The sequence below is a fragment of the Emydura macquarii genome, unplaced genomic scaffold, assembly GCF_026122565.2.
Source record: "Emydura macquarii macquarii isolate MOO-44397 ecotype Brisbane River unplaced genomic scaffold, CSIRO-AGI_Emac_v2 contig_2199, whole genome shotgun sequence".
NCBI lineage: Eukaryota > Metazoa > Chordata > Testudines > Chelidae > Emydura > Emydura macquarii.
Genome location: NW_027132336.1, coordinates 1,277,771 through 1,290,479, shown reverse-complemented (window position 1 = coordinate 1,290,479; position 12,709 = coordinate 1,277,771). Strand labels below are relative to the sequence as shown.

The 12,709-nt window shown below is 42.8% G+C and overlaps 1 long non-coding RNA gene across 1 annotated transcript; it reads right to left on the bottom strand.

Annotated features, from left to right (window-relative positions):
• Positions 1-473: 473 nt before the first annotated feature.
• On the bottom strand, positions 474-3,522 carry LOC137160341 (uncharacterized). The gene is made up of 3 exons (XR_010921855.1): positions 2,863-3,522; positions 1,373-1,504; positions 474-1,225 (listed from the first exon to the last, which is right to left on the bottom strand). It is a non-coding gene; the product is annotated as an uncharacterized lncRNA (long non-coding RNA).
• Positions 3,523-12,709: the final 9,187 nt, after the last annotated feature.

Genomic DNA, 12,709 nt, shown 5'->3' with positions numbered 1-12,709 from the left:
ATTCAAACACTTCCTTCGAATGTATAGTCCGCGCAAAGAGGGGGAAGGAAAGAGAAGATGCATCTTTTCCCAGTCCCCAAATCCCTAGTTCACCTCCTGGCTGCCAAAACACAAAGCAACTCCTGCACTCTCCTGTCAGCCAAAAGCCCCCAAATGTCCAATTTGCCAGTGGTCCAAGCCCCCTCCAGCTTTCCCCTGACTGCTTGCACAATGACCTATCAATACAAAATGCGGCAGCACATTGAATCTTTGAAGGCAGTGTGAAATAAAAGGGCTGCTGATTGCAATGTACTGGATTCTGGGGGCAATAATGGGGAGATATCTTGGGGGAGGGGGGTAAGTGGTAGGGCTACATAAACTTGTCATTCTTGTCATATAATCCAGAGGTCATCATTAGAAAATATATATCTGATGAGCCACAATGGACATCGGGCCTTGCCCATAGTTTGTCAATAGCCAGTCTACAAAGTAACAAGAAAAAAAAAACGAGGAATTTTTAATAGAGAATAAAAATACTGTAGCAGTATATTAATAGTATTGCATTATAAAGAGTATCAAATATCCTCTCTATTTAAGTGCAAGGTATCAAGTAATGCTTTATATTTGTTTTAATTCTAAAAGTCAAGAAAGAAATAGCTAGTTAGCTACAGCAAGAACCTGATAGGTTAATACATTGCCTGAGAAATGAATGCCCTAACTAGACTTTTACCTGCATACAGACTGCAGAACTGAGTACCTAGAGATCAGGTTCCATTGCACAATATATCTATTTATCAACCTTCATACATTTTGAGGAAATAATGTGTGTGGAACAACAAAATCAGCCTAACAACTAGAAGAATGAAAGATATTGGTTGTGACCTTAAAAAATGACAACTCACAAATTCTACAAGATAGTTGTCATAGAAAGACATGTATTATGTTGTGCAGTATGGAATGGATATAATAATTATACATTTCTACAGTGAGAGTTTTGAAGTAAATCTGATCAGAGATTTTTTCATAAATAGAACTAGGAGGGTGTTGATTAAAATGTGTTTTAAATTACTAATATGTATGTTAACATCATTTTTTACTGATGTACTGTGCTTATTCCTTGATGCCATGGTGATTACATCTTTCAGAACTTAGTTCAACTCTGTAGAGTCACCAGTTGTAAAATCCAGTGCAGTGTTTACATTCTCATGGTGGAGTTAGACTTTGTTCTGTGTGTCAAAGAAGCTCACTGTGAGAGGAAAAGAATTATAATGTCAATAACAAAAAAGCAGGAGTAAAAATTATATTGTGAATGACAATATAAGAAATTCACTATAGATAAAGCAACTTGAAAAGTTAGGAATGATTAGTTACAATGATATGTTTTATATATTACCTGAAGGTGGTGCTGTTTAGATGGCTGAAGCAAGCCTCAAACTGATACAATTTTTTCCAATATATCGCATTTTAATGTAATTCACACCACATGTATACTGAGAGTGGCTTGCACTATGTCAGATTTCAAAATCTAAATAATAAATACATGTTAAGAACATTGCTTAATAAAGACCTTATTTTTAGTTTAATTTAACTGAATCATAAACACAATCTAGTAGGGATTAAAGCAATAGTTCTCTCCCTTCCTAGCTCCCCACTACCAATGTTTACTATCTCACTGATGTTCCCTGCAACATGGTTACAGAACTCATGCATTTTCATTCCACTCCCCCAAGTTCCCCTCCCCAACTTTTACAACTGTTCTTGCACCTTTGTAATGAATGAGCTAAGAAAAAAGAGTTTAATGGAAATACTTGTGACTTATTTTCATTGAACAGATGGTGAAAGAATTTAATGAGGAAAAATCATGTTCCGCTGTGTACAATCCTTAAAATGTTATTAAGTTTGATGTTAATGTAAATGCAAAGTGATCTGCTGCAGCTTAACAGGGATGACAATCAATTCCACCCTCATGGTCAAATTGAAAGCAAGACTCTTAGTTTTAGAAATACACCAGAAAGCCGATTACTGGATTCAAAAGGTAAACTTTTTAGGCATATTTAAGACACTTCCATCTAAACCACAATGAACAACATTATGAAAAATCAGCACTTAGACATATAGTATTCTAAAGATTTTTTTGTGCATTCCCAGCACTGCATTTTAATTTCTAATGCCATTGGCCAACCTAGGATTCACAACCATGATAATTAGCACTGAGCTTCTTCAACACTTAATCATGATCTGGATTTATCCTATTATCTGGTGTCTGTTGCTGTAAACTAGAAACCACAGTATATTGAATTACCAAGCAATAACTTGTTCAGTAATGACCATATGTTGTATGCTATTCTGTGTATAAATCTACCTAAAACTTATGTCTTAGTGAAAGAAAAAAACAAACAAACAAAAAACAACCAGAAACGTAAGTTCCTGATGCAAAGGAACACATGCTTCATTTTACATAAAGTTAAATTGTTTCAAATGATGTGCTGTAATCCAACCTCATGAGAAACTGTTGTGCTGACAGCTCTGGGAACACACAGGGCCCAACCCACATGTCCCCATTTCCCGCCAAATTGAGCACTAACTTCACAGAGTAAGATTCTTGAACATGACTAAGTGTAACCCTTCTGCCAGACAGCTCAGTGCCTGGGCAGGAAACCCAGGTTCAATGTATCTAGGCTCCCTCTTGACAAATAACTAAACCCACTGAGCCTCCCCCCTCCCAAACCTGGGAACACTAAACATACCCTCCCTGGGCACCCTTAACAGGCAAAACTTCCCCATTTGCAAGCACTTGGGGCCTGTGCACAAATGAGTGAATCTTTATTAGGGGAAAGGGAACAGTCATAAACTTGGGGAAACAGTGTAGAAGAGTGGACTTACCACTGGGACACCCTCTTCTTACTGGGTGTAGAGTTAACAGGCTCTTTTCATCTGGCACCCCTGCTGACAGCTGCTTTGGCCTACAGTGACCTCAGCCCACCAGCCAGGTCACTTATAATCCCCACCCTTCTGGAGTAAAAGTCCAACAGAAAATAGTCCTGGTTCTTACATTCAGCCATGGGTCCCAACTCTGGACCCCATGGGCCTTGTTCTCCTTCTCTTAGGGCTTTCAGCTTTCCTTAGCCCTTTCTCAGGTGTTCCAGGCCACCTTCCCAGTGGCTGGTAGGGGAACTTGTACCGTCCTGCTACACTGGGTTTCAGTTCTATGACCTTATAGCAAACAGCCAAGGCTTGTCCCCTCAGACTCATTGCTACTGCCTCCCTTAACTTCTTCCTATCAACCACAACCCTCAAAGCAGGACTCCAGCAGGCAGGCCCCCTGTAGCATTCCTCTCTCCAGAGCCCTCCCCCTGCGAGTCCTACCCATGCCAAGCTCCTCCAGGATCATCTTCTGGTCTTGGATTCAGCCCTCCCTGACTAAGCCAGTTCTTCCCCCTTCTGACCTCAGGGCCTCCACAGAAGCATCCTAGCTGGCAGGGTTCCCCAGCTCTATCCAGTTCTGCTACACCCAGACAAAGAATAGAGTTCCTATCCCTCTCATCCCACAGCCCCCTTCTGCTCTGGGCACCCTCACCTGCACCTCCTTCTGTTCCTCCTCCCCCAGCTGGGGCTCATCTTGAACTGAGCCTAGACTACCTCCAGGTGCACTAATTAAGCTCACTAGCTCCCCTTCACCCTTTCAGTGCCTGTTTGGGGTTTACTCTCTATCACATAAAACAACAGAATATATATAGAAATAAGGAGTAAAATACATCCCCCTGTCAGTAATTTTGGTATTAGTCCATCTAATTTGTTTCCCACCTGCCAAAGAGAATGTCCCACCAGCTGCACCATCTCACTCATCCACCAGACTCCACTCATGGCTGAGATCAGAGAGTACCCGTAGTCCAAGCATCTCTTTGCAGGTCTGTCTCCTGTCCCAAGGGAGCTCTTTGCCTGCTCCTTTGGAGGCATCACCACATAACAGGATGATTTAGTTGGGGTTGGTCCTGCTTTGAGCAGGGGGTTGGACTAAATGACTTCCTGAGATCCCTTCCAATCCTAATCTTCTCTGATTCTATGATAACCCAATTTAGTGATTCTGCTTTATTAAGATGCTAGGTAAGCAGGGACACATCAGAATCCAGTCAGCTCTTGCCTGAATGCCTCTGTGCCAGCTCTCACAGCAGAGTCCTTGGTCTGCATGGTTTCTTCCCAAGGAGTCCTCAATCTGCGCCATCTCATTACAAAATTTTCTGTATCATCTCTTGCAAAGTCACCAAAGGAGGGGAGTCCTGGCTTATTGGTAATGAGCTATTTGTTACAAGGTAAGAACTCTTTCTCCTTTCTCACTCTTGCTGGGAGCCTATTACCCCACAAAATCTACTCCTCAAGTGTCAGTAGAGGAATTGTGGGTAAGCAGCCTATGCAAAGGAAGTTATCTATGGCAGCACTTTTCACCAATTGAGGGAGTAGAGAGCTCTTTTCCCCCTGGAACATCTGGTGGCAGGATTTACATCACAGTGGAAGATTTAGGCCCATACTAAGCAGCAAATCTCCAAGGAGGAAGGAAAAACCCTTACAGCTACAGACAGTGCCATGAGAACCACAGCACTTCTATAGTTCAGAGAGGGTCTTGCTGTTTGATGTATCACTGGAAATGCTCATAAACATTAAATCTATGGTGTTCTGTTTATCTGCCTTTATAATGATAAAGGTAACTTGACCCAGAAAAATTTGGAATCTTTGGTTCCAGAGAGTCTAGGGGTCAGATGCTGATGTGAGCTGGTGTAGTTCCATTGAATTCTGATTTATACCATCTGAAGGTCTGCCTTGGATGATTGAATTCTGAATGGAGAAGAGCTAGAAAAATGAGTTGAGATCTGGAAAACATGCATTACAATGAGCGAGATAAGGAATTCAAGCTGTATAGCTTATTAAAGAGGTGATTCAATCAGTTTCCACAAGTGCCTATTCAGGGAGAAGATATCTAGCATGAGGGACCCTTTAAGCTAGCAGACAACAGTGGAAGGTCTGATGGTTAGAAGCTGGGAAAATTCAAATGGGAAATAAGATTCAATTTTTTAACAGTGAAGGTAATTGGAACCACTGGGGCCAAGGGAAGTGAGAAATCATTATCTGGAATCTTCAAACTGAGATAAAAGGGCTTTCTATAAAAGATATGCTGTACTTCATCCACAAGGTACTGGACTCAGTAGTGTTCACTGATGTTGTAGCGAAGAAAAATTCCTTCCATTTTAGGAATTACCAGGTGGAATTCAGTGGCCTGAGTAATGCAGGATTTGATGACCAGAGATGTCCCATGTGGCATTTAAAACCTATGAATCTTAGACTACTAATCCACTTCTCCAGAATTCACAGCTTCACAGATATCAGTTACTTCCACACTCCTGCTTTTGGTGGTAGGAATTAGAAAGTACACAACCATACAAAGAGAAGAGGCTAATCAAACCACAGTGGATGTACAAGAGCTTGTCTCTGTTATAAGTTGTTTTCTTTGCACTGCACTTTTAAATGGAGGGAAGCCCCCCCCGTCTCTGCTGCCATATGCAGCCTGTTACAGAGGGGACAGACACTGGGCACTCCCTCATGTGGACCTGATTTAGGTCTTTCTTGGATTTGCTACTTTCAATATAAAATTAGGGTAATTCTGACTAAAAGGGTACAGATGCTCATCACGTAGGGATAAACCATAACAAAATCTTGTTGGAATCTCATGAAAGGCTTGGTTTGAGGTCAAAGGTCTGGCCCGTTTTTTATTTTATCCTTAACTGGTTCACCCACTTCCGCTAGATACTTCTCCTTCCCAGAATCCATTGCTGCCATGCTATGAGTCTTAAGAGCGGAGCCTGGAAAGAATTGTCTCTCTGTTGCTCACACTTTGCCCTGGATAAGCCAACATTTAGCATTCCTTCTGCTAAGAAAGAACTTAACATATCTGAAATGGGGCAGCTGGGGATTTTCATTTGAAACTTGGGGTTTGACTTTGGCTGACAACCCTCCCCAAAACGTTGCTTAGCTTCCAAGGTTATGGCCCCAACATTCCCCCACAAAGGCACTCTCCTGCTGCAGTAGAACGTGCGGGGGGGTGAGGGGGGAGGGGACTACATTAAAGCTGTTTCTTGTCCATATGAAACACATTCCCAAAAGGAGCTACTGAAAGGTGAACAATGTCCACCTTTCCCTTGAAAAACTGAAACGGTTGCACAGGATTTTTTTTTTTTTTTTCCAAATGAATTGTTTTGAGATTTCCCACAAAACATAATTGGCATTTTTGACCAGTTCTGCTATACAGCCACACAACATAGGAAGGAATGTGATGCTCTCCAGGCCCTGGCAGATTTCACAGCAGCAATCAACCCTGCATTTACTGCTGGTTGGCTCCACTCTCCTCCTTTGATCACAAACCCCACTGCTCCTCAGGGGAGGGTGTGGACCTAGCAGAGAGCATATGGCAGTGTGGATCTTGAGGGCGCCATGAAGGAAGCAGGAGTCCTTTGTCTTTGTGCATATACTCTACTTCTAGAGGGAGGTGTCCTGAAAGCCACATGGATCTTGGGACAGTGTTGTTTTTAGGGCCCAAAGCCCTTGTAGATGCCACAGGGAAGGGTGTCAGGGGAACAAATTCTTGAAGGAAAGTAAAGGAAACTTTTGCAAGTAAAAGGTCATGAATTTTCTGAGCCCCCAACTGGGAAAAATCTATGAGGGAGGAACCTGTAACCCCCTTCTTAGGAGTTAGAAGCTTTTTTTTTTAAAATGGGTTTTCCCCACATGTGCCCATTCATATGTTATTGTTAGTTATATTTGAGTAGCACTTAGAGGTCCCATTGTAGGTGTACTGTGCAAATGCACAGTAAGATACAGTCCCAACCCAAAGAGCTTACAGTGTAAATGGACAAAAAGTAGTACTATCCTCATTTTACAGATGGGGAAGTGAGCCGGGCAAGAATCAGTGATTTGCCCAAGGTCACTGTTAATTCCTGGCTCTGCCACTGAGTGCCAGCCTCTCGAATTGTAGTCCAATGCCCTAACCGCATGATCAGCCTTCATTGTTACAGAAGTAATTTGGTTTGACAGCAGACCAAGTAGGGGCTCTTAGCTTGTGCGGAGCATTTGGAAACAGTAAGCTGCTACATCTGTGGGGCCAAAAGCCAGAGAGTTGTAGGGCCCTATCCAACAAGTCATTCTTCTGGAAAAAAGCCTTTCTTCAACTTTGGTATTTGAGCTATATCTTCCAGCCATCTAAATCATTTTGAGCCATGTCTGTTTCCTATTTCCATATTTAAAGTATTTTAAGTTACTGTTCTGCTCTGTGTGTTAAAATCAATATCTGAGTAATTAAACATGGGAGAACAATGAACAGTTTAATTATCCTTGAAGTTTTGAGACTATTAGCTACTAAAACTAAATAGGAACAATTGCTTGGGTCAAACTCTTTTGTTTATCAGTTACAATTTGGCAAACATACAGCTCTAAGTTTAGCATGTATTTGGATTGTGCAATACAAAACTGTTAGGAAAATTTTAACCTATCCACACCACATCAATTTGTTTTTATTTGAGGTCAGTCCCATGAATTTTGTGCTAACAATTTTTGCAGGCAGTCAGCTACAAGATGTCCTAAACAGTTTTCTTATTTCTAAAACTTCAAAAGTAACACCATAGGCCCAACCCTGCACTCCTTCACTTTGACAAAACTCTCACTGAAGTAAGTTAGTAAGCCCCACAAGGGGGTTTTGAGAGCTCTTTGCTTAGGATAAAGATGTTTACTTGCTCTTCTAGGGGGCAGTATGGTAAAGTTAACTAGTTCTGTTTCTACTAGCTTCTTCATAGGCAGTATTAAGTTTATGATAGTGTAATTTAAGCTTTGTATGTGCAGAGGATGTTTTTATATTAGTGCGCTTCCCTTTTATACTTCTAAGGTAAAACATATGGATTATGAAATGCGATGTTGTATGTGCAGAACATTTTGGAACAGAATAAAATAATCCAATATATGACAGTTTTACTAAATCACAGAGGGAAATCATGAGTGATTTTAATCTCTTTCAAATATGACTCCAACCAGTTACCTTGTTGTTGGTTTTTATATCAATTTTCAACATAGCAAGAAAAGATACAAAATATTTCTACTATCTTTCAGGGTCTATTTTCATTTTTTCCTTATAAATCCCTATTCTCAGGGATTTATCAAAAATTCACTCATGGCTGACAAACACGTAAACTTAATGGCAATATTTTATATTTTAAATACTGTTTAGATTAATTTTGGCATTTTATTATGGGAATATTTCTACATAATTTGTTTCATGCATAGCCACATTTCTTTGGTGTAGAAATGGAACTAAGTTTCCCTGAAGGAGGAACTTCACATGAAACAAAAGAATAGAAACATGCCTAATCCAGATTGCCACAACAACTTCCTGTTCTGTACCTAAATTCAGATCTCAGTTGACAGCTGAAACACAGCCTTGCCATGGGATGAATCCAAACACTTACTCCAAACACTTCAATATCAGGGAAAGATCCAGATTTCTGAATCACCGTGTTCAGAACTGGGGTGATTGTCTTCCCCTCCGCTCCAGCTAATTTATGCCCGGTAAAAGGGTCAGCGTGGCACAAGGAGATCCTAAAAGTCCTGGTTCTAACCAGGAGAGAACTCCCCCATTCACGCACTATGAAGGCAGCTGAAAGGATGCCTTCCAAGGGGGCAAGCCTGGGACAGGGGGCTGTAGAACTATGGAGATTCTGGGAAGCTCTGTGGTTCATTCTATAGACAGTGAAGTCTGCCCTAACTTAAACAGGCCCCCAGGACTGTCTATGTTACTGTGGCAACCTGTAGAAGGGATTCCATCTCCTCCCATACACTCCCTTGTAGCTGAGTGTAGTTCTGCTGTGACCAGCCTCAGTTTCTCCTTAACAAGGAGACAATAAGCTTCCTTAAACAGCCCAGCCAAGGAGAAGGCAAGCACTATACAGCAGTATATGTCCCTATAAGAAACCCTTGTACAAGGGTTTAAAGGTTCTTACCTCAGAGCCCAGGCAAAATTTGAGTGTCCCAAAAGAAAAAAGTCTCTAGGTTCCAGCACAGCCCCTTGTGCTGTAAGGCCTCAGGTTTCTCTGATATCTGGAGAGCTCTGCAGTTTGTCTCCTATTAGCTCAGGGTCACTCCCAGGGTGGATATAGGTCCATTCAGGGGGAAATGGCCCACCTCTGGCTTCACAAAGGTTGTGAAGAGCACAGCAAGCCAGTGATGCAGACAGCACAGATGACACTGGCATCCAAATGGGTTTGTAGATGCCTCCTGTGTGATTTTAATCTGCCAAAAGCACATTCAGTAACCATTCTACATCTGCTGAGAGTGTAACTAAACACTTTTCTTTTTGCCAGGGCCTCTGAAATCAGGGAACCGTTTCATAAGCCAAGGCAAAAGGGGGCACGTGGAGTCTCCCAGAGTAACAGTGAGGACAGTAACACCATTTATGCCAATGTCATTTGGTGGCAATAATGTCCCATCCTGTCCATTAATGTAGACTACCGAGCAGCAAAAAAACTCTGGCAGCATGAATTTTTCCTATAGAGTTCACCTTGACATTCATAAATCAGCCTCTGTGGTCCATTCATGCCTGCCTAACAATGGAGTCGTATCCTTCACTGTTTATGTACTCATGTGCTTCTTGGGGAGGGCAAACTCTGGGCATGAATCCCATCAATCACCCTAGCACAGTTAAAAAAAAAACATTCTCTCAAAGCCAGCAATTTACCTCCAGAATATCTTTAATGTCCGTTTCCTTGGAGTAAACCACACTTCTAATTGCCTCAAAAACCTCCACCACCACTTTACCCCTGGTCAACTTTGCACCCCCAAACTGGTTGGCAACAGATCTGTAGCAATCCGGGTAGCCAGCTTCCAGACAGTTATAACAACCCACTTCTGGACTGGCAAGAGTGACCTCAAATGGGTCTCTTTACTCTGGAGGGTGGGGGAAAACTGCTCACAAAGTTCCAGAAATGTGGCTTTCTTGATGCAAAAGTTCTGGATCCACAGCTGGTCATTTCAGGTCTGCATGACTATATGATCCCACCAGTCTGTGCTTGTGGCCCTGCACCTGAAATAGCCATCTATGTAGCGGCTACGCCAATTATACTGAGCAGCACCTGTCAGTATGAATCTGCAGTGCCAAGGTACTCCTCCTCCTGCGGTCCCATCAGGTACCTTTGATGGGACAAGACACACTGATGAAACGACCATCAGTGCCTCACGGATGCTCTGTCAGTTTTCTGACACAAGAGTGAAAGCACAAGCAAGAGAAGTTTGTCAAAAGGCACCTCCTCTATGTTTCTGGTAGCTGGAAGTGCACAGACCAAAATGACTGCTCTGCAGTCCGTGTTGGCAGGCTGTTCACACTTCCTGTAATGTGCAGGGTAGGTGCTAAGGTTTTCCCACAGTGCCCCACAGCCCTAGGGCTAAAGCCACATTTTGAGTGTGTGCGCGGGGGGGGAGGGGTGCTAGGGACGTGGTTACTTTGACTTGGGTCTGCACATTGCAGTGTGGGTGCCAGAGCCCTAGGTTGGATCATGGGTTAGAAAAGTCTTAACATAGGGTTAAAATACAATGTAGATGCTCAAGCCCAGGGTTTCCTAACACAAGTTAGTTGACTCAAGTCCACTAACCCTGGGTTTATGTTGCAGTGTAGACTTATCCTGTGCCTCGTTCAGGTTCCCTAGGAGCTCCCCTCCACTGATGCTTCCTTCCTCCTCAGGAATTTTTTTCCACCTGAGCGCTCCTAAGCCTTTTATTAGGCCCAGGTGCTCCTTACAATTAACTGCCTTCCAGCTATAGGCAGTTAGCTATGCCCAGGTCGACCTGGGTTGGCTCATTTCCTTCAGAGGAACCTGTCACAGATAGGCTGGATATCTGACTCCCTTACATCTGACTCCCTTGTATCAGGGCTGCTGCAGCCCCTGGAGTGAGCGAGGTCCAGGAGGACAAAATGGCTGCTTAAAGCCACACTAGCCCCCAACAGTCATTTGGTCTGTGAGTTCTGTGTTGTGCCTCCAGGTGGAGCAGCACAGAACCTCACCTCTGCGGGGGTTCGGTTAAATCATTAGAGAGAGGTGTAGGAATCTGCTGTCACAGGGCTGGTCTACACATAAACTTGCTCCAATTTAACTAAACTGGTTTCCTCAAACTGATTTTGATGTAGATCCATGTACAGACACTCCTGTTTCAGAATAAAAGTAACTTGAGTTGCTTTAGCTAAAAGCAAGTCTGTGTGGGGAGACTTGTTTTGGAATAAATGTGGCTAAAGTCAATTTAGTTGAAGTTGGTAACAAACTAGCTTTAGCTAAATTGACCTTAGCCACTTTTATTATGAAATGAAAAGTTCTTCTCAATCCAGGAATTCCTCAGATGACTGTCCTCCCTCTAGTTAAATTAATGGAAGTGTTTGATTGCTATTACATTTTTTTTGCTGAACTGAGTGCCTGTTAAAATAATCGGTTTGCTCTGAATACAGTGGTTGGATTTAATGACTCATGCTTAGAATTATGCTGCAGTTGAGGTGTTCCATTGGAATCTCTACTTCTTTTATTCTCAGCAACAAAATACGCCAAAACCTCTATATTCCACCCACATTTCTGTCCAAAAGCCAGGCAGAGCATGACATAATCACAACCTCACATAATATTATAATGAGTACATAGGCACCCAGTGAAGCCCCCGATGTATTAGCTTTCTTGTACTGAATTTTATTGCTATCAAAACTGATTAGTACTAAAGAATCCTGAAGCATTAGGAAGGCTAGGTCAAATATTAGATGAACTCAGTAGTAAAGCTCAGAGGGTGGGAGTGGGGAATGGATGACAAGAGTCTGCATGGTATAGTCCTGATGCAGTCATATGAAGCACACTTTAGGTATGACAGAAGACAGGGTGAGGGCAGGATCTCCTAATGGATCATCCAATCCATCCTATACAAACAAGGAGGTGGGGGGAGATGACTATTCTACCTCTTGAAGTGCACAAGGAAGCAATCAAACAATACGTATGGAGTATGAAGGACTGCCCATATATGCTCATTGTGACCGTGGTTGACCCTGCTCAAGGGACACCCTGTTGATTCTGCAATATGGCCAAAGCTTCTAGAGGTTTTAAAGGTCGGCCCTGGTGGAGACCGGCGCATTAATCCAAGCTGTGAGTGAAAAAAGCCTGGATCACTAGGGCAAGGTCAACACCAGAGAGGAAGCATCTCCATTATGTGCAAGCCTGAGAATGAAAAGGCCTGAGGATCCAGGAGCAGCAGTGGATCTGGGACAATCCTGAGATTGTGGGATATGTTCCTGAAACTCAGGGGTGCCTAGTGCCTCATGTGAGGTAGGTACTGAGTACCCTCTAATCCCACTTACTGCAGTTGGACTTCTGAGTCCTCAAAACAGCAAAGGATATGATCAGCACCTCAAAAACCAGGTCCTTTATCAGCAAACACTGAACACTCATCCACATCAAATATAAGGGACCAGCTTCTTGGCTCTGCCCAAGTCACATGGTACAAAGGGGACTTCAGGCTGTCTCAGACAAGCATGGTGTGTAAAGAGGCACAGGGCAAGGGCCTGCTGGTCAGGGGAGAAGATGGGGCCAGAGTGCACAATGCTTTGACTAGTACACCAGGGGCTATTTTACCTTCCAGCAGCTCTAGGATTGAAGGAATACAAATGTAATTTAGAACT